Raw genomic sequence first — 25,499 nt, 5'->3', positions numbered from 1 at the left:
TTTTGCAGGCAGGGGTGGGGGAAGTGGCTCAGTCTCACACAGAGATGTCACTGAGCACTTCAGGGCATGAGGAGACACAGGGCTGCCTCTTTTTGCTCTCTGCAGACTCAGCTGGTTTGCAGCTTCTCACAGCTTTGGGAGCATCCAGCATCTCCTGCTGTGCTGCCTGGACCTGGGCTGTGTCCCCATCCCCTCAGAGCAGAAATTAAACTGGAGCTCTGGGCAGAGCTGGTGTTAAAGGCCTTCCTGGGCACTCACACTGTAAAAATTAAAGATATATGTACAACACAACCATGCAGTGTGGTCCAGAGAGGGCTGAAGGATCACATACACAGGTAACAGTGGCTGTGACTGATACAGCTGCTGCAAAAAGGGGGGATGTGCCCCCATGCCCTGTCCTGTGCTTTCTGCTTATTGTAATGAATCGATGTCTCTGTGGCTGGGCAGACCCCACCTGAAAAGAGCAGAGTGATCTAACCCAATCTCGCCTCTCATTCGATTAAACCCCGTGAAAGCAGGCATGTAACCTTGTTAATATCACGTTTATTAGAGGGAAGGGGGACAGAAAATTAAGATATACTTCATGTTGTTGCTAATTAGAAAAATTGAGACTTTGCATCTGTGCAAGGCAGAGCAACATGTGGCATTAACAGATGTGAACTCATTACACAGCTGCATCAGAGGAAATTGTGCCACCACGGTGACAAAAACCTCAAAATCAGATTTCCCCCAGTGCCTCAGCTTCCCATTGCCTTCTCCTTCCTTCCTGTAAAAAAGTTTGCCCTGGGGTTATTGGGGGATTTTTTCACTGTTTTTCTTGGGGAGCAGAGAGGAAGGGAGGCTGCTCTTTTGGCAAATACACACTGAGCCCCCAGAGAAGCTCAGAGCAGAAACAAGCCAGGCTGCAGCACGACAACACAGCCTCTGGCTCCTGCTAAAACACAAGGATCTCCGCAGCTGGAATAAAATCCATCCTGTCTTTCCCTGGCTGTGGTGTTCTCCACAGGGAACCAAGCAGGGAGGGTTGCAGGCAGCCTCTTCCCAAGGGCTTTCCAGACATGATTTCCCTGCAAGGTGGAGAGAAGTGGGAGTAATACCTTAAATGAGGTGTCACCAATAAAGTGCTTCAAATCCTGCCCTTCATCCCCCTGGGAGCCATCTAAGATCACCAGACCACTTGTCATCCACAGTAAAGAGCATCCAAACAGCATGAAAATAGGCCACTTTTTTATCATTTCCTCTGTATGTTCTGCTTAATTTTTTGCCTCAGATAGCAGAAGCCAATCCCAGGAACAATCAGAGGTCAGATTTGGGATTCCTCCTTTGCAGTGATTTGCTCCCTGGCAGAGCAGAGAGCAGCCCAGCAAAGCAGCTGTGTAAAAATGCACCAACTTTGCTGATGCTCATTTCATTTGTGCCTCATTCAGCTCTGGAGAGGCTCAGCTGTATTTCTGGGCAGTCAAAAACATCAGGGTGTTATCAAGAGGCATCACTGTGGCAGGCTAACAGCTTTGGGGCTGCACAGGCAGGGTGTTGGGGTATGGGGGCTGAACCCACTTCCCAAATTCTGGGCACTGGATACAAAAAAAAAATAGAGATTGGAAAATGATCTCCAAACACATCATTCTTTGCCTTTCACTGAGAAGATTTTGCAGGGACAAAGGAATTTTTTTTTTTCAGCAATGCCAACTCTTTCCACCTCCCTTCTCATTCCCAAGGATTGCTACTGAGCTGCAGGGTTGCATCAAACACCTGATCCCAGCACTGCTCCAAACCACCTCGGGGCTGGGTGAGGTACAAGAGGCACACCTTGGACAGCACCTGGAAAGTGAAATCAGCTCTCCTCCTGGCCATAAGCTCAGAGCCCTGGACATTTTGCTAAATTAACTCCCTTGTTAAAGAAGTCTGCTGGAAAAAACCTTCAGTGATTTGCCTGCTGCCTCCCTCGTCAAGTAAAACATTGAGGGGGAAACAAAAAAGCCTGAAAATCTTATTTTTAACAAAAATATCTCAGTGGTGGGCATGCCTTGGACTGTGTGGCAAAGTTCTTCCCTTCATTTGCACAGGCAAAGGGTGGTCAGCACTGGTTTCACACCAGCTGCTCTGGCAGAAATGTTCCTGGCTCACACCATTTCATTGCAAGCCCTTTATCATCCCTTTGTCCCAGGCAAACACAGCCTGTGCAGCACAGAAACCCGTCACCCCACACTCTGCTGAGGCCCTCAGTCCCTTTGTGCAGGCTGTTTCATTTCATAAACTCAAGGGTCACTTTTATTGTGGTCTCTGCTAAATGAAATCACAAAAGCAATTTAAAATCGCTTAAGCAAATCATGAAAGATGCAATATGAGGAAAGGGCTGTGAATAATGGTTAGCCTAAAGCATTGCAACAAAGGGAGTGACTGTGCTTCTGTCAGGTCCTTTCTCTTGGTCTGTATCCTTCATGCTGAATTCCTCATCTTCTATCTAAGATTTTGGGCAGGAACTCATCAAAGGAGAAAGCCACTCTTATCAAATTTCTAACACTGCCTGCTATTCTTCATGGAAAAATGATCTGCAGGACGTAGAGAGAGCTACAACTGAGTCTGGCATTTCAGATATGGAGTAGCCAGAAAATAATAACAAAAACACAGGATACCATTTTTATCCTGGAAATTATTTTCTAGGGAAAAAAAAAATCAGTGTAGCCTGTGAACTTCATCCTTATCTGACTGGCATTCAGAAGAAACTTCTGGCTGCCTCCAGCCAGAAGCTTTGTCCCAGTAGGCAACAATCCAATACAGAACAAAGCTGGAGGTGACTAAAATGGCTGTGAGATAAATTTTCAGGCAACTTTTCTTTCCATCCCATCCCATCATCAGCAACACACTTCACAGAATATTTTTGTTGCTCAAAGATGACTTTCCTACAGCTCTGAAAAGCTCTGTTCACCTTCCATCAGGCCCTGTACTGGTATGGCACTGGCTCCCATGCTGCCTTAGCCTACAGGCAGAGCATTTTCTCAGATATTCCTTGGTGTCCTGGGTCCTGTGAGATCAGATTTCTCAGTGCCCAGGTAGGGGTGAGACTTCTCCTCAGTGCAGCACAGGCACCCAGCCAGGGGCAGCCCCTCTCTGTGACAGGTTCATTGTCACCCAAGATAAAACATCCCTGGGCTCACTCACAAGCCCAAGTGATGCCTGAGAGCTCCCCTGGACCAGGTTCCTCTGTGTCAGAGCTCATTTCTGCCCACGTTTTCTTGATCTAGGTTTCCTAAGGCAGCCATAAGTCAGCAGCATTCAAAGAATTCATAAAAACAGCAGTCGCCTTTGGTGCCTTAATTTCTGGCTGGGGTGGGGGAAAGAAGAGAAGGAGAGGATTTGATCCAGGAGTCTCAAAGAGAAGGTCAGAAACTGCACTCAGCATCACAAGAGGCTTTTGAAAAGCCTGTATTTTTGCTGTGGTGATGCTCAGTTCTGTTGAGGAGGAAGGAACACTCAAATTTCCCTCCTGTGGCAAGCATCTCACAGGCCCCAAACTTGAGGCTTCCAGCTGGATCTTCTGGACAATATTCAAAAGTGAATTAAGGTGCTGTAGCAGACCCTCATCTATAAAATGTGATCCAAGCAGAATGTGCACATCTGAAACAGCAGAAATTCTGCAGACGGTGGGCCAGATATGCCCAGATTTTAAGCCAAGGATCACACTGGATCTCAACAACACCTTCTCGAGTGGCCACACTCTGCCAGCCACCAAAACAGTCCTGCAGAGACACAGCCCACCAGCCCAGAGCTCCCCAAAAACTGGAGAGGATTGGGTGCTATGGAAAGGACAGGGGAATTCCCACTCCAGCTGCTCATAAGGTTCCAATCCTGCTGCAGCACCTGAGCACTAACCTAAGGATCCCCAGAGTGTCTGCACAGGTCAGCATGAAAGCAGCAGAGGAGACGGCCCAGAAACGAAGAGCTTTTTATTTCTTCCCTCAAGAAGTGTCTCAGTAAATGCTTTCAGCACACCCCCCTTCAAAAAGAAAATCCCTTCTAAGCTTATGCATGATAATAACATTTCCCACATTTTCAATTAGCTGGAATAACCTCGCTAAAAGCTATTGATAACCCACCTTTAGCTGGAGCACACGTGCACCTGTGTGTGCAGGAGACGAGCCATGCCTGACACAGCGACAGGCAATGAGAAATGAACTGCCTGAAATTAACTTTAAGCGTCCAAGTGATTAAACCATTGTGCTGTGATTGTGTAGGATACTGCCTTTCTTTGGCAATTAAGAGCGTATTGATCAGATAGCAGGAGGAAAGGGGCCGGCGGAGCGATGCTCATTCAGGCTGCCGTAATTAAGAGTGATCATCTATTGTTCTGGAGCACACGGCACAGCCCAGCCCCACCAGGCTCTTCCCTCTGCTCCCTCTCCCTTCCCTGGCCCTCACTCCCATGAACGAGTGGATTGAGCATCTGCTTGGAGTGAAAATTGGAGCAGGAGCTGGCTGAAGGTGCTCTGTAGCAGGTCAGGATTGAATTCGTGTCTTTCCCCATCATTCAGCCCCAAGACAAGTTTAGAAAGATGGGGAAAATATGGGGGGGAAAATGGATCATGAGAGAATACAGACCACCACATCTGAAAGCAGTTCTTGGGCTGACTGTGGGGCAACAAAACCTCACCAAGACTTTGGGGAAATTGCACCTCTGTTTTTGTGTTGCCCACTCCATCAAGAGCAAACACTTTCCAGAGCAGATCCTCCTGCTCCCAAAATTAAACTTTTTTTTAAGTAATTTATTTAATGTATTTTTTCCTTCCCAAATTCACTCAAACCAATCTTCTACCTTTAAACACAGCTTGAAATTTGGCTTCTTATTTATATCTCAACTAGCAAATTTCTTTCTTATAACTTCTGCTGAACCCTTGCTAGCATGCAGTGTTGCTTTGCCTTTCTTTGCTTTCATGGCTCCAGCCTGGGAAAATTGGCATGGAATAACAGCATTTAAAATATCAGCTGACACACTGTAAGTTCATGATTTCTATGACAGCAGTCCTTGGGCATTTAAACTCTTGTGGTAAAGGGTATTTCCTTACTTAATTATTCTAGTTCTCAGTATATCATTTCTCAGGGTATGGATGGTACAAACTGTGAGCCTCAGAAAAACGATCCATGTCAGTCAAAGTGTTTTACTGTGGGCTTGGGGGAGGATTTGGGTCATTTCCTCACGAAGACCACAGAATGCAGCACCTGAAAACACACTTCCCCTGAAAGCAAGGGAACGTGGCCCTGAGCCACATCACTCCAGGAGTGTTGCAGTGATTTATTATTCATCAACAAGACCTTGTACAATCCTGATGCTGGCATCTAAAACACGGTGATAACCACTGATATTTTCCTTCACCTCTGTGGATTGCTGCCAAACTTAAAGAGAAGAGATTTGCATACCTGGGTGACATCACTTGCCACAGCCACAAAGCAAGCAGCCTTGGTCCTTTAAACCTAAGTGTGTCCTCCCAGTTGTTTATTGGAACCCACAAGTGTGACTGAAGCTTTCCCATTTTCCATGTCTGTCCCAATCACTGAGCTAAAAGTACAGACTGACAACTAGGGCTGGCACAGTGTCTGTGTGCAGTCCACATCCATGTAGTACCTTCCTTCATAACAATAAGTCAAGGACTCTGTCCTATCCTCTCTACCTTGTCAGCCTCGCTTCCCTTTAAATACATTTCACTACTTTAGTCACAGTTCTTGTTTGAGTAGATGAGGTGTGGCCTTGCCATTGTTTTTCCAGTTCTCTCAGTCCTGGCCCTTGTGAAGATCACTGTTCATCTCTGCTAGCTCATGTTCCCTGCTGAACACAATCTCCTTCCTGCCTTTACACGAGGAGCATTTGCATTTCCTGCTGCTTGACAAAACCCCTGCCCATGATGACAGTACATGGCAGTCTAAACCCTGGCACTGTGCAATTTCACTTGCACTGCCCCATGCCAACCCTGCCTCCTTTGAATGCTACAAGCTGCTGCAGGACAAGAGCTGGAGATCCCTGCTTTGCTCCTTTCCTTCCTCTCATCAGCTCAGCGTTACTCTACAGCTCTTGCCCAGGCAGAGTAAAGGGTTAAGCATGAGGAGCTGGAAGAGGCAGTGCTGTCCTGTCACTGAGCTGCCCTTCTGCCTCTCCCCCACACATCCACACTGCTCACATAGCCTGCATTCCTCCCCGTTAACACCATTGAGCTTTGACCTGAACTAGACATAGAGCTAAACATGTGTGCACCTGTCCCCTTATAATGACCTGCTATTATCATTTTCCACCCCTCTTTTTTGATTGATGGATATTATATGCAGAGTGACCCTCAGGATTTCCAACCCACCCCCCTTCTTTTTGTTAGGCCTTGCTAAAGCAACCTGCAAATTAATTTAATATCCTCTTTTGGTTGGGAGCTATGAAACGAGGGCTCGAGGCTGATGATGCGTAAACCATTTGTGGCATGTATTTAATCTCTGGACAATGGATAGAGATGTTAGTGCATGCTACACTAAGTTCTATTTACGCTGGCTATTAAGTGCAGTCAAGCTGAAGGCAATCGGAGCACATTACAGGGCCTAATGGGAGAGGATGCTACACAACAGTACATTAAAGACTGAAAATGAATTAAGAAGGAAGCATGGTAGAGAAAGCAGACAAGGAAAGGGTTCTGTGTACAGATAACTCTTATTGACAGCACAAATATTCATGTACTCCGAGTTCCCAAATCCAATTTTGGTATTGGATACCACTCTAAAGGGAATGTTTTGAATTCCATTTTCATGGAGGTACAGAATGACTCGCAGCCAGCCTGCACCTCCCACCTCCACCTCTGTGCTTTGCATAGCCTGATGCTGGGAAATGCAGCCCCTTTTTCTGCCTTGCAAAGCTAAGCCAGATCCCTCTTGACCACCTAAATCAGGCTAAACTTTCTCAGCCTGCTCCCTGAAATGAGTCTACCCCAGGAATGACAAGTAGACTTTGCTGCATTCCCAGTCCTGCTCACTCTCCTTGGCACTTCTTGCTCTGGCTGTCACTGAGAAAATTAAAGCCTTCTGGGAAAGACAGGAGAAAAACACAGAGTGGGAGCAGCCTATGAGTTGTGAAAACTGTATCTTTGCTTTTGTATTTTGGTCCCTGTTATCTGGATGGGAAGGATTTAGAGATGACAAAATACTGGCCAGTTGTCTTTTCAAAAAGCCCCAGAACCCAAGAGTTGCACTGCTTCACTCCATCTCTCACATACAACTTTATGAGTTTACTTCTGGGCATAAAAATCTCTATTTGTGAAGGGACTGGCTTGCTATGTCTTCCTGAGTACAGTGGCTTCACTTAGATTGGTGAAAGAAAAGTCCAGGTTATAATTTAAAACTTGCACATAAGGAAAAGAGAAGCAGCAACCAACCTACTAAAGCCACACGCTCACACTGAGCAGCTCTGCTCATTATTTCTCCAAGGCTTTCCCAAGACCCAGCTCTGACAGAAACTGTTCCTGCCCAGGTTGCAGACACTGCCCTGCTCCCCCAGTGCAGAGAGATAAGCTGTGCCCTGAAATCATCTGCCCATGGTACTTTTGACATTTATTTTAGGACAATATTCCATTGACTCAAGGCTTCCCTGCCTGTACTGCCAAGAGCTTCACTGCCTGGCAAAGGCTGGCCACCAATCCTGCTCAGAAGAATCCCACCCCTGAATCCTGAGGACAAGCCCAAGCAGTGTGTCCTTTGCAGCTCCCAAAGTCAGACTGACCTCTGACAAGAAGCTCCTTGCTGCTTTTGGCAGGTTGGACTTCTCCATCAACTTGATGGCAACAGAAAATGCCTGTTAAGAATCAGAAAAAGAAACTCCACTCATACCCAGTAAATACACTTAGAATGGACAGAGAGTCTCCAAAGAACCAGGTGCTCTCTGACATCCTAAAAGTCTGAGACTGCACCTGGATAAGACAAGAGAGTTTTCCTTCAGAACAAGATTGTGTTAAAGAAAAATTTTTATTTCTTTTGGGTATCCAAGACTTTATGATCTTCTCTTCCGTCCATTTCTTGAAGTGTAGAGTAAGGGCATAAAGGAATTACTTTTCACATAGTTTATTCTAAAAGCAGTTCTGGCAATATAAGGAAAGAATATTAGAATCCTTTAAGAACCATCCTGGTTTGGCAACAAGGGAGAGTTTTGGGTCTTTTAAAATACTAGCAGAGTAAAAAAAAATCAATTCACTGCTAACACAAAGAGAAATATAGTGAAACCAGTGCCTGAGTTTAAAATACTACATACACAGGAATTCAAATTCATCTGTCCAAGCCAGGCACTGACTAGCCAGCGACTTTGTCTGGTTTCAAGGAGCAAACTTGTAGTGAAGCTCTGCAGAAAAAGAAGCGCAGTTGTTTGCAAGCAAACCTCCCAAGTCCAAGACAAATTACTCTCACATGGTATTTGGATAGAGCTGGAGGGAAGAGAAAGGAAAGAAGTGTTGCTTCATGGAGGTCTTTTTTCCCTTGGCTGGTGAAACGCTTCCTCCTCTCAAGGATATTCTTGTAAAAAGTAACAAGTGTCTTTTCTGTTTTCCCAAGCCAAACATATTGTGGAATAAATATATAATATACATTTTCTATTAAATATTCCCTAATTATTTATTTAATAACTATTTCCCTAGGAAATACAGCCTTGCTAATGTTTATGGAAATTTGAGACCCTCTCATATTTCTGCATTAAGTTCCTTTGGTCACTGTCATTAGATTTTAGAGCCTATTGTGACACCAATCTGAATTAACTCTGGGATGTTTGAAGGAGGCAGATCCTACACAGCTACCATGGGCTCTGCTGTGTCTGATAATTTTAGCACAACCTCCTGCCCCATTCCTGTAGCCACAGCCTAGCACACTCAGTACACAGCTCACAGCCACAATCTTTCAACAATGCCCCAAGAGTGATGAGAAATCACAACCCCAAAAAGTGTTCATGGGCTTCTTGTCCCTTTTTGGGTGATGAATGTGATGCTCAGCTGCTGTAATCTGCAGAGTAGCTCAAGAACAAACTGTTCTGCCATCAGTTTGAGATCCTTCCTATTTTTAAAAGCATCTTGGGAGGAGGAAGAGTAAGGGAGAGAAGTGAGCAAGAGTTTCCTTCTAGCTAGCACTGAAATTCCAGTCACGGGTTTCTTTTTCACCTTCTTCTTGAGAGTTTCCTTGTCTTCCCATCCCCACCAAAAGACTGGTAAGCAGAAGAAAGAACAGGCAAGGGAAGAAATAGTCTCAAAACTCTTACAGACCTCAGAACTTCTCATCAGAAGAGAAAAGGCTGAATGAAATCAACTTCCAGACTTGGAAGAAAGGAGAGGGAAGGAGCAGTGAGCCAGGAAGCGAAGCAGTATCACACACAAGAAATATTTGTCAAAGACCCAAAGGTCCTCTTTTCCTGGGGTGAACAGGAACAAATTCCCACTGTGGCCAAAGAAGAAGGTGTCCTCATCTCCAGAGCACCCCTCCCTGGTCACTGGTGAACCAGGAAAATTCCCTGAGGCCACTTGCAAGGACCTGTGAGTAATGCAAGGCTGGCAGCACTTTGCACTTTGCTTCCTCACTGAGGGTTATCCAGCTTAACAAGTCCTCCACAGTTCAGGGAGTGTTTAAAAGGTTCAAAGTTTCTTGCTGTTTGTAAGAGGAACGTCTGTGTTTATCATCTATGCAATAAAGCTGCTGAAAATAATCATCATAATCAGTGGATGCAGCCCAACAGGAACGTCACAGTCCAAGGCAGCACCTTCCCAGCCCAGGTACAACCATCATCTGCTGATCATTAAACTCCTTGTGAAAACCAAGGCACAAATGAGAACCCACTGGGCAGTGCCATGACCCTTTGTCAGGGGTTTAAACAAGCAGCAAGGCAGGGTGAAGGACTTGGAAAATAGTCCTGTGAACATTTCCCTGCTGGGATCCAGCCTCACCATCATCATCTTGTCTAACACACCTTTCTGAGCACTCTGCACATCCTCAGATGGCCAAACCACTCCTTGGTGCTGTCTCACATGGGCTGGCATGAGGTAAGGGAGCACAGCCCTCTAGAATGGCATTGCCATTGCAACACCATCAATTTGGATATACTGGTCTAGAAGAAAAACTTGTTTTTATCATTAAAAAATCTACATTTCTCAATTTGTCACTGTCTCTGATCCATTGGCATGTCCAGGGAATATGCCACTGCTCACACAATCATGGAACATTCCCTCTTCATGCATGTAATCAGGGAAATCTGTGGGGTGTGTGGAAGGAGGGGGCAGGACAAGAAAACTCTCAAGGACAGTAAAACCTTCCATTGAAGGCAGAGATGAAAGACAGAGAGAAGAGTGGGAAGGCAATACATTAACCAGAGCAGAGGAATGCACTGCTTTGTCCAGCTGCTGCTGATGATGAGCAGAACAGGCCCATGTGATGTGAAGTGGAAGAACCACAATTATCACATAGGATTAATTTAAGATAGCCAACAAATGACAGTCCACAATCCCTGATTTTGTTTTCCACATCACAGGCTCACATGCCTATTGCCCAGGATTTCTGCACTGGGGTAGATGGCAAGGGGTGCAAAACCCACAATTCCCATACAAGTTACAAAATACTTCTCCTTTCCCAGAGAATCCATCCTTTCAGTTTGTCCTGATGACTTTGTAATGTTTGTAGATGAGAGATACTGAGTATCCCCCCAATGACCTCTGAAAATCAGGGTAAATAGAGGTGCTGAGGGTAGCAAAAGCACAGTGTCCTGATCCAGGAGTTGATAGGAGAGCACAGGTAAGCACAAGGGTCAGCAAGGGAGGTTAGAGCCTGAGTTTTGTAGAGAAAAACATTGGTTCAACAAGACTGCTGGAGAAATACAGCATGATTCTGCATGAGCTGCCTTATCAGGAGTTACGCATTTATTTAACTGACTTAAAATCATTTTAAAAATCCATGCGAGGTTTTTGGATCCTGAGACACCATTGGCAGCACAACAAAAGAACAGAGGCTTTAAAATACTGTATTAAACAGGAAATTGTGCAGCTCTCCACTGAAAATCTCTTCCCCACCTCATTTTCCGCATTCTTTTGCACTCTTCATCATTCTGGAAATTGAATTTTTAGGTGCTCTCAAAATGGCCACAGCAGATATTCTTGGCAAATCCAGCTCTCAAGGAGAAAGGCAGATGAAGGGGTCTGCAGCCCCACACTCTCCCTTCCTGCCATATCCGACACCTTGTAGATTGTGATGAGCCTGCTGTGGAAACGTGAATATTTTTATTTTCTAGTTCCCCTAAGGAGTTTTGTAGCCTGTAGGTCAAGCAATTACCTCAGGTATATCCATTTACCAAACCATAGCTTTCTCTTTTTATGTTTTTAATATATTCTTCAATCAGAAGGGATTGAAATAATTATACCTCAATATTTTGATTTCCTGAAAGTTTTTGGGAAGGAACATTAAAATAATCCTTTATGTACCTAAAGTGTCTTGCCCTCCTCAGTATTGTTTCCTCAGTTCAGGTTTTCTTGTCCTCTTTTCCATATAGAAAACTTTTTTCTGTAATTTTTATTTCCAAAGGTATAAAATCTGTGGCTATCCATCTCAATTCTCCAATAGCTCTTAGCAGCCTATAACAATGCCAGTTTCTCCAAGGATCAGTTTTACATGGTTTTTCCTAGCTTTGTCATGAAACTTGTAAAATGAGGAGCTGGTTCATTGTTAACCCACCTTCCACAATTTCACTTTGTATTTTACAGCAACTTTGATATGTCAAAAACCAGCCTCCCTCCTTTCCTTACCACTGTATTTCATTAACCAGCAATGCACGATCTGAGCTGCAACATTCACAGAATCAATAACCTAAAACTTTCCCTCACCTCTCCGTGCCTCACTGAACATCAGACCATAACACACTCCCTGGAAAAAATGTATTAGGGATGTTACAAGGTCTGTTGTTACCAAACTTCATTCATTTCAGCCCCTTTCATGCAGGACCAATAAACACATGCTCTTTTCACCTACACATCCCCAACAGCCTCCGCAATTAATACCTAATTAACAAACAAAAGCAGAGATGCCAGGTGGAACAGCACAAACCCATTCACAGCTCACAAAGGGAACAATTAACTCCTGCCAGCTAAGGACAGTGAGAAAAATATTTTGTTATTGAATAAAGCCCTCCTGCCAGGGTTGGATGTGTTTATAAAAATAAAATAAACCAGCTCCAGTTCAAGTGCAAGATGTGGGCTCTGAGTCAGGAATTGCTTAGGGTAGGCTGGGGGCTGGACCAGAGGGTCATTATAATTCCCTTCTAACAATAAAACCATAAATCCACTGTCCTCCCCAAAACTTTTAAAATAGATTATTTATGTCTTTTTGTAAGCTGTGAAGTTGCTCCCACAAGAGATAAAGCAGACTTCACCACTGAAAGAGCTAAAAACTGCACAAATTGGCTTCCTCCAGCAAACCTCACATTGTACATGGCTAACAAATTAACAACAGCATCTGTGGAGGGGAAAAAAAATATCTGCACTGTTCCCAACTTGAGTGAAGACGTGCTTGAGCTCCAGCTGAAGTTCAGCCCATGGGGTTTGGCTGCCTGAGACATGAGCTTGGTGCCTGTGCGTGTCCTTGCAGGGTAAATCAGTGCCTGTCCCCATCACTGGAGCCCAGAGAAGGTGGCTGCAGCAGGCTGGCTCTGCAACAGGACTCAGTGCTCCTATTCCCTCTGCATCCTCCTCTGAGCTGGGCCCTGGGGAAGTGTCCCCCTGCCTCTTCTTGTCCCATTTTCTCTGAATCTGAAGCTTTGTCTGGTGGATACCCCCGGCCTCAGAGCTTTCAGTTTGCTCTGCTCTCAGCCCACCCTCCCTGGGTTTGGGCATGTGAGTGTAAAGAGCACCAGCCCTGCCTCACACTCAGCCAGGCAGGGATGGATCCTCTCCAGGGACAGTTCTGGAAGTGGGCAAAGACCAGGGTCAACCTCTCCTGCTCTCTGGCCATAAATTACACATTAATTATATTTAATAACTTTTTCTGTTCTAGAACTGTACAGCTGTTAGGCAAGGAACATCATTCCTATTAGTACATTTATGTTCCTTGCCCCATCCCTGGAAGTGTTCAAGGCCAGGTTGGACAGGACATTGAGCAACCTGTTCTGGAAGGTGTCCCTGCCAGGGCAAGGCATTGGAACAAGATGATCTTTAAGGCTCCTTCCAACACAACTCATTCTGTGACTCTGATTCTGGGATAATAAAAAAGATAACTCTATGAAAAATCTACTCTGAGTTTTCTTTGCAAGTGTTGTGCTTCTGTTCTGGTGTCCAACCAGGACTTGGCAGTGCCCACAGGCACAGGTTCCCCAGCCCTGCTGTCAGCTGCACACCATGACAGGTTAAACCCTGTTCTTTCTGAATTACTGTTCATGTATTTCCCACCAATTCCCCAGGCTCTGTGCTGGGGGGGTTTAATCCCAGGTACCAGGTCAGCACCGGGAGATGTGTTTGGAGGGGGAAGATGTACTTGGAGGGGGACAGACAGCAGCAGCAGCAGTTGTCCCATCCACCCACCCTGCCAGGGCTGATGTGGTGACACTCAGTGCCCACCTGCCCAGCCCTCAGGTTTATTTTCAGCCCCTGTGATGTGACCCTGCACTTTGCTAAGTCCTGCTCTCCAAGGCCAGTCACATTCCCAGTGCAGCCCATGCACGCACAGTTCCCAAGTCCTGCATGGACTAGCCAGTAAATCAGGGCTGTAAAAGTATTTTTGGCCCCCTGCCCAGTATGTGTACCTCTTAATCCCTAATTCCAATTGTGTAAACAAGGCATGACATAACTGGTGTGCCATGGAAATATGCTCTATAAAGTTGATTACTGTGCTTCATCCCATTAGAACAGCAGTCACTGTAAAACTCTAGATAAGGCTAAAGCAATTTATTTGTGTTTCTAAAGGAGATGGGCACATTTTGGCTTTTCAGGACATGATCAGACTTGACAGGCAGACTCTAGAGCTATTTTGCAGCTCTTACAACAGCTCATTTCAACCTGTACTGGGTAGGATTTTTTAAACCAGATATCCTAAAAGGTCAGATCAACTGTGGCTGTTTCTCAAGTATGCAAAGAGGGAGAGCATAAAAAGCCTTGGATTGCCTGGGTGACCTCTTCAGCCAGATGTCAGTGCAGCTCGTGGCTCTCCTGAGTGCAAAGGCAGCTCTGGGTGCTATTGGAGGTCAGGAGCTCCAGGCATTAGGGAAAGAAGAGCTGCAGCCGTGTCCCTGTGCAGCCAAGCTGACTGTCACACTGGGATTTTGTGCCGGGATGACAGGAGGCAGCTGTGCTCCCCTTGTCCATCCAGCAACCTCCAGCAGCCTCACCCAGCTCTCAGCTCCCCCCTGCAGCCCAGGGGTCAGGCCTGAAACCCCGGCTCAGGATGGCCTGAGCCAAAGCTGGGACAGGAGCTCAGGTGTCCTGAGCCCCTCTCTGAGCTGCCAGCTGCTGGAGGGTGAGGACTCAGCTCAGGACCCTCCTACAACCCCCACCTCCCATGGCACTGCAGCTCTGAAGGGAACCAAACATCCACCACAGACCTCAGCTCCAGGAGGAGCTGTGGATGGGCAGAACCCAGAACTGCTGGGGCCAGGTTTTCTTTCCCTGCTTCATGGGTCAGGGCCAGAATTCTCAAAAAACATGAGGAGCCTTTCTTGAACCTGGCCCAGGTTTGCAGCAGGCAGGAAACCTTTGCAGTTTCAGATTTCACTTACAAATCAGCTCTGAGGAAAACAGCTACTGTGATCGAAGACATTAAAAATTGATATAATTAACACAAATCAAGGGTATAATATGCATCAACTTGTGCATGGGCTCAAAAGCTCTTCTTAAAGCCATAAAAGCCAAGGAATTTTTCCATTATCCCAAAAAGAGCTTGATAAAGTCTTTTGCTTGTAGAATTAAGCCTGTAGCAGCTGGTAGGGTTACTGAACCAGCTACAGCAGCCTTGTGCTGTGTTATAAAGACATCTCTGTTGCTGGAGAAGAAATGATAACGTGCATTCATAGAGGCATTTTTTAACCTGATTCTTTAACCACCTCCCACTCTCTCCCTCTGCCACCTCTTGAAAAGGTTTTTTGGACTGGAACTGTACTTGCATTTAGTCTAATTGGAAGGAAATGTGAGACCCAAATCTTGGTTCTCATTGGCATGGAGACACTTGCATACAATCATGGTATGCAAAACAGCAGAAGTCTGAATTCATAATTGGACGTTCCAAAATGTAATTATGAAAGATGAAATGCTCCTTTCAATGAGAAGGCTGTAAATAGAATAATTAATTTTGTGTTTGCTTGAACAATTCTGTATTATGGACCTTACACTGGAACTGAAATTAATTAAGTGCACCAGGATTTATGGAGGAGGTGAAGAGAGAGGGAAAAAAAAGAATTAATCTGAAGTAAAAGATAGATGACTTTGTGAGTGTAATGATGCGTTAGTCTGGGGTATTCTTTAACAAATTTAGCAGGCATGTTCTGGGTACAAACAGCACTCACTGACAGAATTATCTCAACTAATGCAGCTGCTGGACTCTGAGCAAATTGAGATTGCAGATGAGTACTTTAGATTTAGAGCTATTAACCCTCTGTGTGCTGGAGATGTGTTTCCATTCCCTGTGTGGCAAGGTCGGCTGCGTGTCCCTTGTGCCAAGGTCTGCAGGACGTGGCCCTGCAGCAGCTCCCTGGGCTTGTGTGAGCACACAGGAACACACATGAATACACACAGAAAACACAGGAACATGCAGGAACACATGAATACACACAGGAAAACACAGGAACATGCAGGAACACATGAATACACACAGGAAAACACACAGGAAAACACAGGAACATGCAGGAATAAACCCAGGAAAACACAGGAACACACAGGAACACCCAGGAACACACAGGAATACACACAGGAAAACACAGGAACACACAGGAACACATGAATACACACAGGAACACACACAGAACACATGAATACACACAGGAAAACACAGGAACACACATGAATACACACAGGAAAACACAGGAACACACAAGAGCACCCAGGAACACACACAAATACAGAGGAACACACAGAAACACACACAAACACAGGAACACACACAGAAACACACACAAACACAGGAACACACACAAACACACAGGAACACACATGCTGGCAGGGTTGGATGTCAGGCAGTTCTGGGAGAACAGCAGAGGAGACGCAGAGCGCTCAGAGGAAAGGGAGAGGAAATGAGGAGAGCAGAGTTCAGAGGGACATCTCTCAGTGGATTCAGGGAAAGAAGGGACAGTGGCTACTGCCAGTTGTGATTTTTAAAGCAAACAAAGCCAAAGTGAGCAGCCAAGGAATAACTGCAAACCAAAAGCTTAGCTGCAACAAGCTGTTCCTGAGGTCATTTCAAATGGAAACCCAGAGTTATTCCTTTCCTCTGCTAAGATCAGGCTGTAAAAACCCAGGTGTAAAAATCTCTTCCAACGCTTCATTGAGGACTAAAGCACTTTCCAGGCCTGAATGAATGAGGGATTTCAGATTTACCAGCCTGGCAGAGACCCCTGAGACACTCGGGGCAGTAAGCACTTCCGACATCCGGAGCTGCCACTCAGAAGACATTTCCAGTCCCATAAACGTTATGCCTTACTGGTATAATTTTGAATAAAATAATGCAATTGGCCATAGATTCACGAATAATCAATGCGCTACTTCCCCTGCTCAGAGTGAGTCTGAGGCAGCGCTTTGTGAAGCGTTGGCTGGGCTGTGCAGGATTCCTGCACCATGCAGGGACACCCTGGGGCTCAGCACGCTGTGTCTGTGCAGTGTCAGCTTTCCCTGCCCCAGCACCGGCTGCTGAGAGACACACGGCAGCTGGAACATTCCCCTGGGAACTTCCTGAGACGCTGGGAAGCAGCAGTGAGGATGTGCTGGTGCAGCCCTGGAGCAGAGAGAGAAGCACAAATTTCTGAAGAGAAGATCCCTTGTGATGGGCTGGGCTGGGATAGAAAGGCCGAGTGTCACCGCGGGATTTGGGGTGCAAAAGTCTCTTTGGAGCTGATATAAACAAGAGGCAGGCACGATTGGTGACCCAAAAAAGAACCACTTTAATGAGAAATAAAACAGCGAACAGCAAACCCAGCTCAGTATAGGGTGCACCAAAAAAGGGGCAGGGCGAGTTACAGTAACTTCTATAGGGTAGGCTAAGGGGGGGTCTGAGGGCAGGGAACCAATCAGGAGAGAGGATTATGAACATGCAAATTATCGTGGCAAAAAGTAACCAATGGTAGCACGGGGAACAGAGAACTTTCTAGTCTAATCTGCATAGGGAGCTCCCATGAGGCCTTGCAGGTGAGATTTCTCTCACCCTGACCACGAGGATTTTTGCCACGGCCTTTCCTTGATGCTGTAGTTGACCTCAAGAATCCCTTATCTCTCTATCATCTGCTCCTCCTCTGCTGGGCCTTCTTTGCTAGAGTAGAAGTTGTTCAGGGCTGATTTTTTTCTTTAGCGGGATAGGATTCCTCAGCATAGGACTTCCTTGTGTTTCACAGACTTCTGCTCCCAGAGGCTGACAATGCCATTAACACAAATTGTACCGCAGTTTGTCAAAGTTCAGCATGACAAACTTCACCAAAGTCACTTCTCCTTGGAAAGCTGTGCTTGGTGAAGTCACAGGGCTGGGAAAGGTGTGAAACCCATAACCCTCAGACATGATGTGAGATGCTCACAGCCAGGGCAGGTGGTGGAGTGTGAGCCTGAAACCTGTCCCTGCTCTTATCAGGCCAAGCTGCTGCCAAGCCTCAGTCTTTCCTCTGGGCTGGAGGAGACTCCACAGAGATGTGGCTGCTTTGCACCAGCAACAGAAGCACCACCACATGGGAATAAAGGAAGAAAGTGCTGGGATTGCAGCTTCTAACTCTTAGAAGCTGCCTGAAGGATGGTTAACCAACACCATGCATTGATCTCTGGTAACAGAGTGCACTGGGGTACAATGCCTATTTGCTTGCTAATATTTGTTTTCATTTTCCACAATAAAATGCTAAATATGAACTACGGTTACTGTGCCTTAAATTGCAACAAGAGCTGCATTTTCCACTTGCTTGGTTATAGCTCTTTAAGTGATACATTATATTGTTTGCCAGAATACTTCTACAAAGTCTTTGCTTCATTTAACTTGTAGAACAATTCAGCCAGATTGGTCTATAAAAGGTGTACTTAAAATCAGGATTACCCCAGGACTGAAAAGTGCTGGGTGCTAAAACACACTCTCTCATTTCCCATGGCCTTCTGAGCATCTGAACATATTTATACCTTCTGCATTGCAGCAAACTTAATCAGAAGGACAGGCTTGCTAACATCTGTGCATTCCATTCACTTCTGGAGTTGTCTCAGCCTCTTCTGAAACCTGATTCTGGCTGTCAGAGCGCATAGCTCTCCATGTGGGTATTATTTGGACATGCAGACATCTGTCATCAGGAAGTGTGATAGATGGTTTTATTAACCCACACAGGCAAAGACTGGGACAGCAAAGGACTCTTACACAGGGAGAAAGTATCCTGAAAACCTTACAAGTCTGCTCCTTACTTTTCCCAGCCTGTGGTTGCAGTAGGGACTGGACTCTTGGAAGAGGAAAATATGTTACATATCTCGAGATGGACATATTGCCCCCAGACAGCTCTGGCCAAAATAAGTTAAATAAGTACCACAGGTGATATGGCATCTCCAACAGCAGAAGGAGAAATGGAAAGAGGGGAGGCTTAGATTGTATATTAGGAAGGAATTCTTCCCTGTGAGGGTGGTGAAGCCCTGGGTGCCCAGAGCAGCTGTGGCTGCCCCATCCCTGGAAGTGTCCAAGGCCAGGTTGGACAGGGCTTGGAGCAAACTGGGATAGTGGAAGGTGTCCCTGCCAATGGCAGGGGGTTGGAATAGGTGAGCTTTAAGGTCCCTTCCAACCCAAACCACTGTACAAATCTGATAAACTGATCTCCAACAGCAGAAATTCCTGCAAGTAGGAAGGTTTATAACAAACTATAGCCAGGCTGTGCTTCACAAACAAAACAAATAATGGAAATCTGTTTTAATAGAAACCATCAAAAGGATTTCTTTTAAGTAACTCATGAATCAAACACAAATTCACCAGTTAGTCCCCACAGCTGTTTTTTCTCCTCAAATTCTTTCTCCTTCCAACCTCCCATCTAGCAGTCACCTGCAGGCAGGACTTTGAACCAACAAATGCTAGGGCAAAGTCTAGAGCCAAACTGGAATTTCTGAATGCTTATTTTCAGGGTTTGGTCTGTATCCACATGTAGTTCTAGCCTGAGTAAGGGCAATCCTTTCTGTTTCCAAGTCTTCTAAAATAGTCCAATGCAATAAATCCTTACTGGTTTTCCATTTCCCAGGATTCTAGGATCCCTGTGCTGAAGCTCCCAGAGACCTGAGGCCAGACATAGACAGAGGAACATGTTCCTACCCCTTTTTTTCCAGAAAGCCTTTTGCTACAGGAGCCAGTGGCTCAAAGCTGGGAAGTGACAGAGCTGGTTTGGGGCATCCAGGGACCTTCATTTTCCCCTCTTTGCTGTCCACTTGCTTTGGACTAATTTTTTTTTTAATTTTATTTTTGTGATCAATGTGGTTTCCCCACATTCCCTCTGAGTCTCATTTAAGGTGAACTCCCCCAAAAATGCCAGTACACATGTGTGTGTTTGTGTTGTGTGGCATATATCATATTCACAGACATCTCAGTATGTAGAGCCATATACTGTGGTGCTGGTGAATATTTTCTTTCTAAGGGCACCAGAAAGATGAATAAAATAAAATCAGTTGTATCTTTTTATTTACAAAGGCAAGAGATTGCACCCTGGGTGTGTCTTTTCCATTTGGGAAAAGCTGCATTTAAAACTTCAGATTTCTGTGTTTTGGGTTGTTTTATATATATTGCAAACATTTCAGGGTATTCCATGTTGTGTGCTACAGACTGTGAGAGATGGATATACAGCGATTTCCTTTAAGCCCTAATTTCTGGAAACAAATGACTGCCTAGAAACCTTACATTTAAAAACAAAATGAAACAGGCTGGTTACATTTCTGTGTATGGGAAATCTGAAAATGGGATTTAAATGGAAGCAAGAATCTTGCAAACAAGACAGGATTTAGAAGTTTATATGGAGCATTGAACAAGCAAGTTTTCATTACCTTGAGCTGATTTTTGTTCACTGGCTTTGACAATGATGCCAAGCACCACATCCAAAACATAATATTCTATCTCATGCAGATACACAAAGGCTTATTTTCAGAAATATCTTGTCAATAAAAGCAGAAAAAAAAGGCAAATTCCGCTAATCACTGTAGCTGGATAGCTCAAGCTAATAACATAACCTGGAATTTTGCAGTTTTATATTATTAGAAGGAATGAAAAAAAACCCTCACCAATCCCCCTGACACTGATTCATCAAATAAATTAACTGTGTTCATCAGTTAACTCTCACTGGTCAAATAGGGTTAAAATTCTTGGATCTAATTCACACTGCTAATTTTGCAAAGGAGGGGGGGAAAGCACAGTGGGATAGCAGGAGCCAAATCTGCTATTTCGCTATAACTGACTGAACCTTGGGGGCTGATGTTTTATTCTTGTAATATTTCTTTTAATAAAAAAAGGTGCCTGATTAAAACAGCCTTTTAGAAAACATTAATTCAGGAGCTAAAAAAAAAAATTCAAATGAACTCAAATAGATTTTCTCTGGTACGTTAAGGTTGCATTTAGGATAATGGATAAGGAGAAGGATGGATTCTGTAGGTATAAATCAATAAGCGAGGGGGGTTGATGAAACTGCAACCTGTGAGAGTGAAGCCCTGGTGGTTTGTGATATCATCAGGAGCCTGAGATTAATTTGTTTGACAGTCCAGTCTCCTGCATTCATTATTTTAGCAACAGGGCTGTGGTGCACACGTTAGCCAGGCAGCCAACACACCCTCACAAGATCCCCTACAAGCACCTGGGTTACAGCAAAAACCCCGGCTGAGTTGTAGGGTTACATGAACAGATCATCCTTTTCACTGCTGTAGGAAAACTGATGGAGAGATTATGGGGAGATGGAGTAAATTGGTACTTTTGGATTAGCCCCACTGCTGGTCACACACCCAGCCAGGACCTGGCTCTGCCACTCTTACAAGGCTCAGTGCTGCCTTGATGAAGCTGTGTTAATGATTTCTTTGGGATTTCCAGGGGAATGTGATCAGTGGCAGCATGCATAAATGGACAACACTCTGCCCCCCCAGCCTGTTCTCCCAATGGTTTCTGCCTTTGAATTTTCTCTGGCTAAAAATAAAAGTTTTAAGAGACAAATGTTTTGGTTTGCAAGAAAAAGCAAAAAAGTTCATGTAAGTCAGTCAGGTGCTGGAAACCCCAAATAACCTTCTGTAGTCTCTATTTTCTATCCAGATATATCACTGCTCATTTTTCTTGCAGGCTCATGACCAAACCCTGCTCACCTTGGGTCCTGTCTAGGGGCCTCTGAAACCCCACGACAGGGCCATTGATTTTAATGGCTGTTGGATCAGATCCTTGCTCTTAGGGATAGCCCCATTAATTTCATATGGCCTGTTTATGTGAGTATATTGGCCCCAGTTTGGCCCCAAGTCTGTGACTTCCCTAGCCCTGGGAACAGGCAGAAATCCCTGTCGTGTTCTGCTGTGCAGTCTATCCCATCCAGCTGGAGCTAAGTGTACCCCATTACTCAGGGAAATCTGGATTTGGATAATTCTTCTCTGATAAACAACATATTGCTATAATTAGCAAGTGCGGACTGGGAATCCTGGAAATGGATTCTGTCCAATCTGTCAATTTAGGAACATATTGTTTAATTTACACAGTGCAGCACATTGTGCAACCTGAGAAGGCTCCCCCAGCCTGGGCCAGAGCAGGGCTTGCTGCTGCCTCCAGCTTTGGAAAGCACCTTTCAGCTTCAGAGAGCAATTTTGACACTCTTCTTCTTCCTCTTGGCCTCCTCATCTAGACTGAAAGTGATGGAGGCTGAAAAGACTGGAAGAGGCCATGCACAGTTCCTGTACAACCACTGCCAAGCTGTTTTTGCAGCTAAACCCTGAGGATCCCCATTTTCCAGAAGAAAAGTCTCCCCTTCTGGAAGACTTTGAGCAAGGAGAGCTGTGAGGGGGACAGCACAGTCCAAATCATGGAATAGAATCACAGAATCATAGAATCAATCATGGAATCATAGACTCATAGAATGGCTTGGGTTGGAAGGGACCTAACAGGACCATCTTAGTCCCAACACTCCCACCATGGGCAGGGACACCTGTCCAGCCTGGCCTTGGACACTTGCAGGGATGCAGCAGCCACATCTCTGGTCATTCAGACATTCTCTGGTCAGCCTGTGCTGCTCTCTGATCACCTTCACAGGGAAGAATTTCTTCCTAATATCCAACCAAAGCCTGCCCTCTCTCAGCTTGAAGCCATAATGACTGTCCTGAAGTGCCAGGCCCATCACTCAGGCCCCTGTGCTGGTGCACCCAGGCTCTGGGAGTCCTGAGCTGCAGGGTGAGAGGAGCCAGCCAGCCTGGGGTGCAGCACAAAGTCCAAAACAACCACCCAAAGCCTGCTCCACAGAGAGATGTTTGGTTGGTTTGTAAATTACCACGAATACACCAACTGAGATGCACAGTAGAGTTGTTTTAATACAAATATACAATATTAAATTCCCACCTAGGCTGACCAGAGTCACTGAGCGTCATGTTTTGCCTTGTATTCTCCAGGCCAGATTCTTCTTCAGTTATCAGACTTCCCTTCACTCCCATGCTTGTCTTCTAATCAAAGGAAACCACTCCAACTTTTAAATGAAACTAATTTTCATATTGCCCACATATACATACAGTTAAGAAATTACAGTGACAGTGATAAAAAATGTTAATTTTTCTTTCCAGATGCTTGTAAAACAGCCTTAACATATGTCCGCTGTTTAATTAACAGAGCGGCAGCATGGTGGAGAGAAGCCAAACTAATAATTTAAAGAAGCATTCTCCCTCCCTTGATTTGAATCCCAAAACACATCCATCATGTGCATTTCTGAAACTGCAAAAGATTTAATTTTCTGAACTTTCAGCAAACATCATAAAACAAGTCAAAGAGAAACCTGAAGTCAGGAGCGGTCGCCTTTGAAAGAGTTCAGCTTCAGAACTTGCACAGAAATTCATTTTGTTGAGTGACTAAAAACTCCAGTGCACTTTTTTCTTTTTTTTTCTTTTTTTCTTCTTTTTCTTCTGTTTTTTTTTTTTATTTCCCTTTTTTTCTGATTAGCTATTATTGTCATCTCCTGCTGGGTGGCCAAAAGGTGCCATTTTGCTGCTCGGGTTCTGGTTTTGAGCTGCATCCTTGCACAAGATTGATGAGGATGTAATTCTTTTCTCCAAGCAGAGCCAGGATGAAGCCAGTCACCTCACCTACTCATGGAGCCTTTTCCTGTACTATTTGTGTGCTGCAAAATTTCTGGGTTACCTGCCCTTCTTCCCTAGGAAGTACAGAGATGCTGCTGCCCCAGCTTGTAGCTGGGGGACTGAGGCAGTTTAAATTGCTTGCTCAACCCATGCCATTTAACTAACTCCACTTCTGGAGCTGCTCCTCAGCTCCTCAGGCTCTGGAGGGGGGCAATGAGGATGCTGAGGACCCTGGTGTGCGGTGAAGGTCTCATCCTTGCAGTCCAGCCCAGCACACAGCTGATATCCCAATCTCTGCTCGTGCAAGGGCAGCAGTGAGGGTCTGAGCTGGAGCAAAAAGGGCAGATGGAGAAAGTGCTGGTCTCTGAGCCCACATCTCCGTGCCACGCTCCTCTTTGCCCCCTCACAAGGGCAAGGCCAGAGGGACAAGGCAAACCTAAAACTGTCACTTGCACAACTGGCACAGAGGTCACATCTCTGAAGCCAAAGTGAACTTCCCAGGGGGGCCTTGCCTTTCTCTGAGAGCACATCGAGAGCTTTGTCCCCCTCTGCCCTTCGTGCCTGGGACAACTGTAGCATATTTAAAGGTGCAAAAAGCTCTCCTTACCTCCTTCCCCCTGTTGTCAGCAAACAACAATCTGTATGTAGAAGGGATCAAATCCCTCCTGGAGATTACTCTGAGATCCAGGGGGAGGAGGAGGCACCGCAGCCGTTAACCTCTTCTGGGATAACCAGGCACACAGAAAGTCAGCACTGCCCACCACTCACAGCCAGGAAATGATGCTCTTGGCCCCCATCTCTGCAAAGCTAATGACTGCTCCTGAGGGACCAATGTGCCTGGGGAAATGAGTTTGTGTTTTATCAACCTGATGGAGCAGACTCTGTTCCCAGAGAGACAAACGGTGTAAAAAAAGCAGCACAGTGCCAGCTGGGGAAATACACCCTTTCCTCTGTGGAAAGGAAGAGATTTGTCAAAGGTGATGCTGTATTTTATTACTGTATTGAATGGAAGAGCACATTAATTGACTTCTGTTAAATATTAACCAGGAAGAGGAAAGATGAGGACAGAGCATTTTCCTTCTCCAACTTTTGTAGGGAGCACACAGTCATAAAACAACTCAGAAATTAATCTGCTGATAGATTGGACACTGTGAGTGTTAATTGACCTTTTGATCTCCCAGTTGTTATTTTGGGTCCTGCAGGGAGGGATATGAATGAATCTGGAGTTATTAAATGAATCCCTCACCTGCTGTGGCAGAATTTGGCTCCCAGCAGAGAGGATCCCTTTGGGCTGGTCCTGCTCTGGCTGGAGTTCTCAGAGGGGTGGAGACAGACACAGGTACTGCATGGCAGGCAGGAGGAGAGCACCCAGCTGTGGTTTCCAGACAGTCTTCATGCCCTACATCACTAAAGGGAGTTGAAAACTCCCCAGCTTGAAATCGAGAGCATTTCACAAACTCCTGGATGAGCATTACTCCTAATTCCAGCACAGCTCAAAGCCAGGGGATCTGTTTATCCCCTTGCTCCTTTCAGAGCCCAGCAGGAGGCTGAGACCTGGCCAGATTTCCCCAGGTATCTGTATCCCTGGAGCAGCTCTGTGCCCTTTGAGAGGGTTACACCCAGGGTTTGTTTTGCCTGGTTTTCAACATAGAACCTCAGGCTGTGTTTTCCAGAGGTCCTGCTCCATTGTGAGACCACTTAGGCCATGGACAAAGTCATTGGGACTGAGAGGCAGAACCCTGAAAAAGCCTGAGCTGGGCTTGTTCAGGTCATGGCCTTATGTGTTGCTGGTGTCATGATCAGAATTTCTCCAAGGTACACAGAGAGTGGAAGAACCATCTTGGATGGAGTTTCTTCTTAGTCTGAAAGCTGGAGATAAACATTTGGGAAAAAAATTGCACACCATGAGTCAGTTAATACAGCAGGGCCTTTCTCCAGAAAGCTGGCCAGCCCTTCCCATTACAGAGCTAGTCTTTGGCTAGCTCTCCAAAGGAGGCTCAGTGACTGTGTACATTAAAAATGCTATCACCATTATGGGCTCTTCAC

The sequence above is a fragment of the Prinia subflava genome, chromosome 8, assembly GCF_021018805.1.
Source record: "Prinia subflava isolate CZ2003 ecotype Zambia chromosome 8, Cam_Psub_1.2, whole genome shotgun sequence".
Taxonomy (NCBI): domain Eukaryota; kingdom Metazoa; phylum Chordata; class Aves; order Passeriformes; family Cisticolidae; genus Prinia; species Prinia subflava.
Note: the sequence above shows the minus strand (reverse complement) of the source record.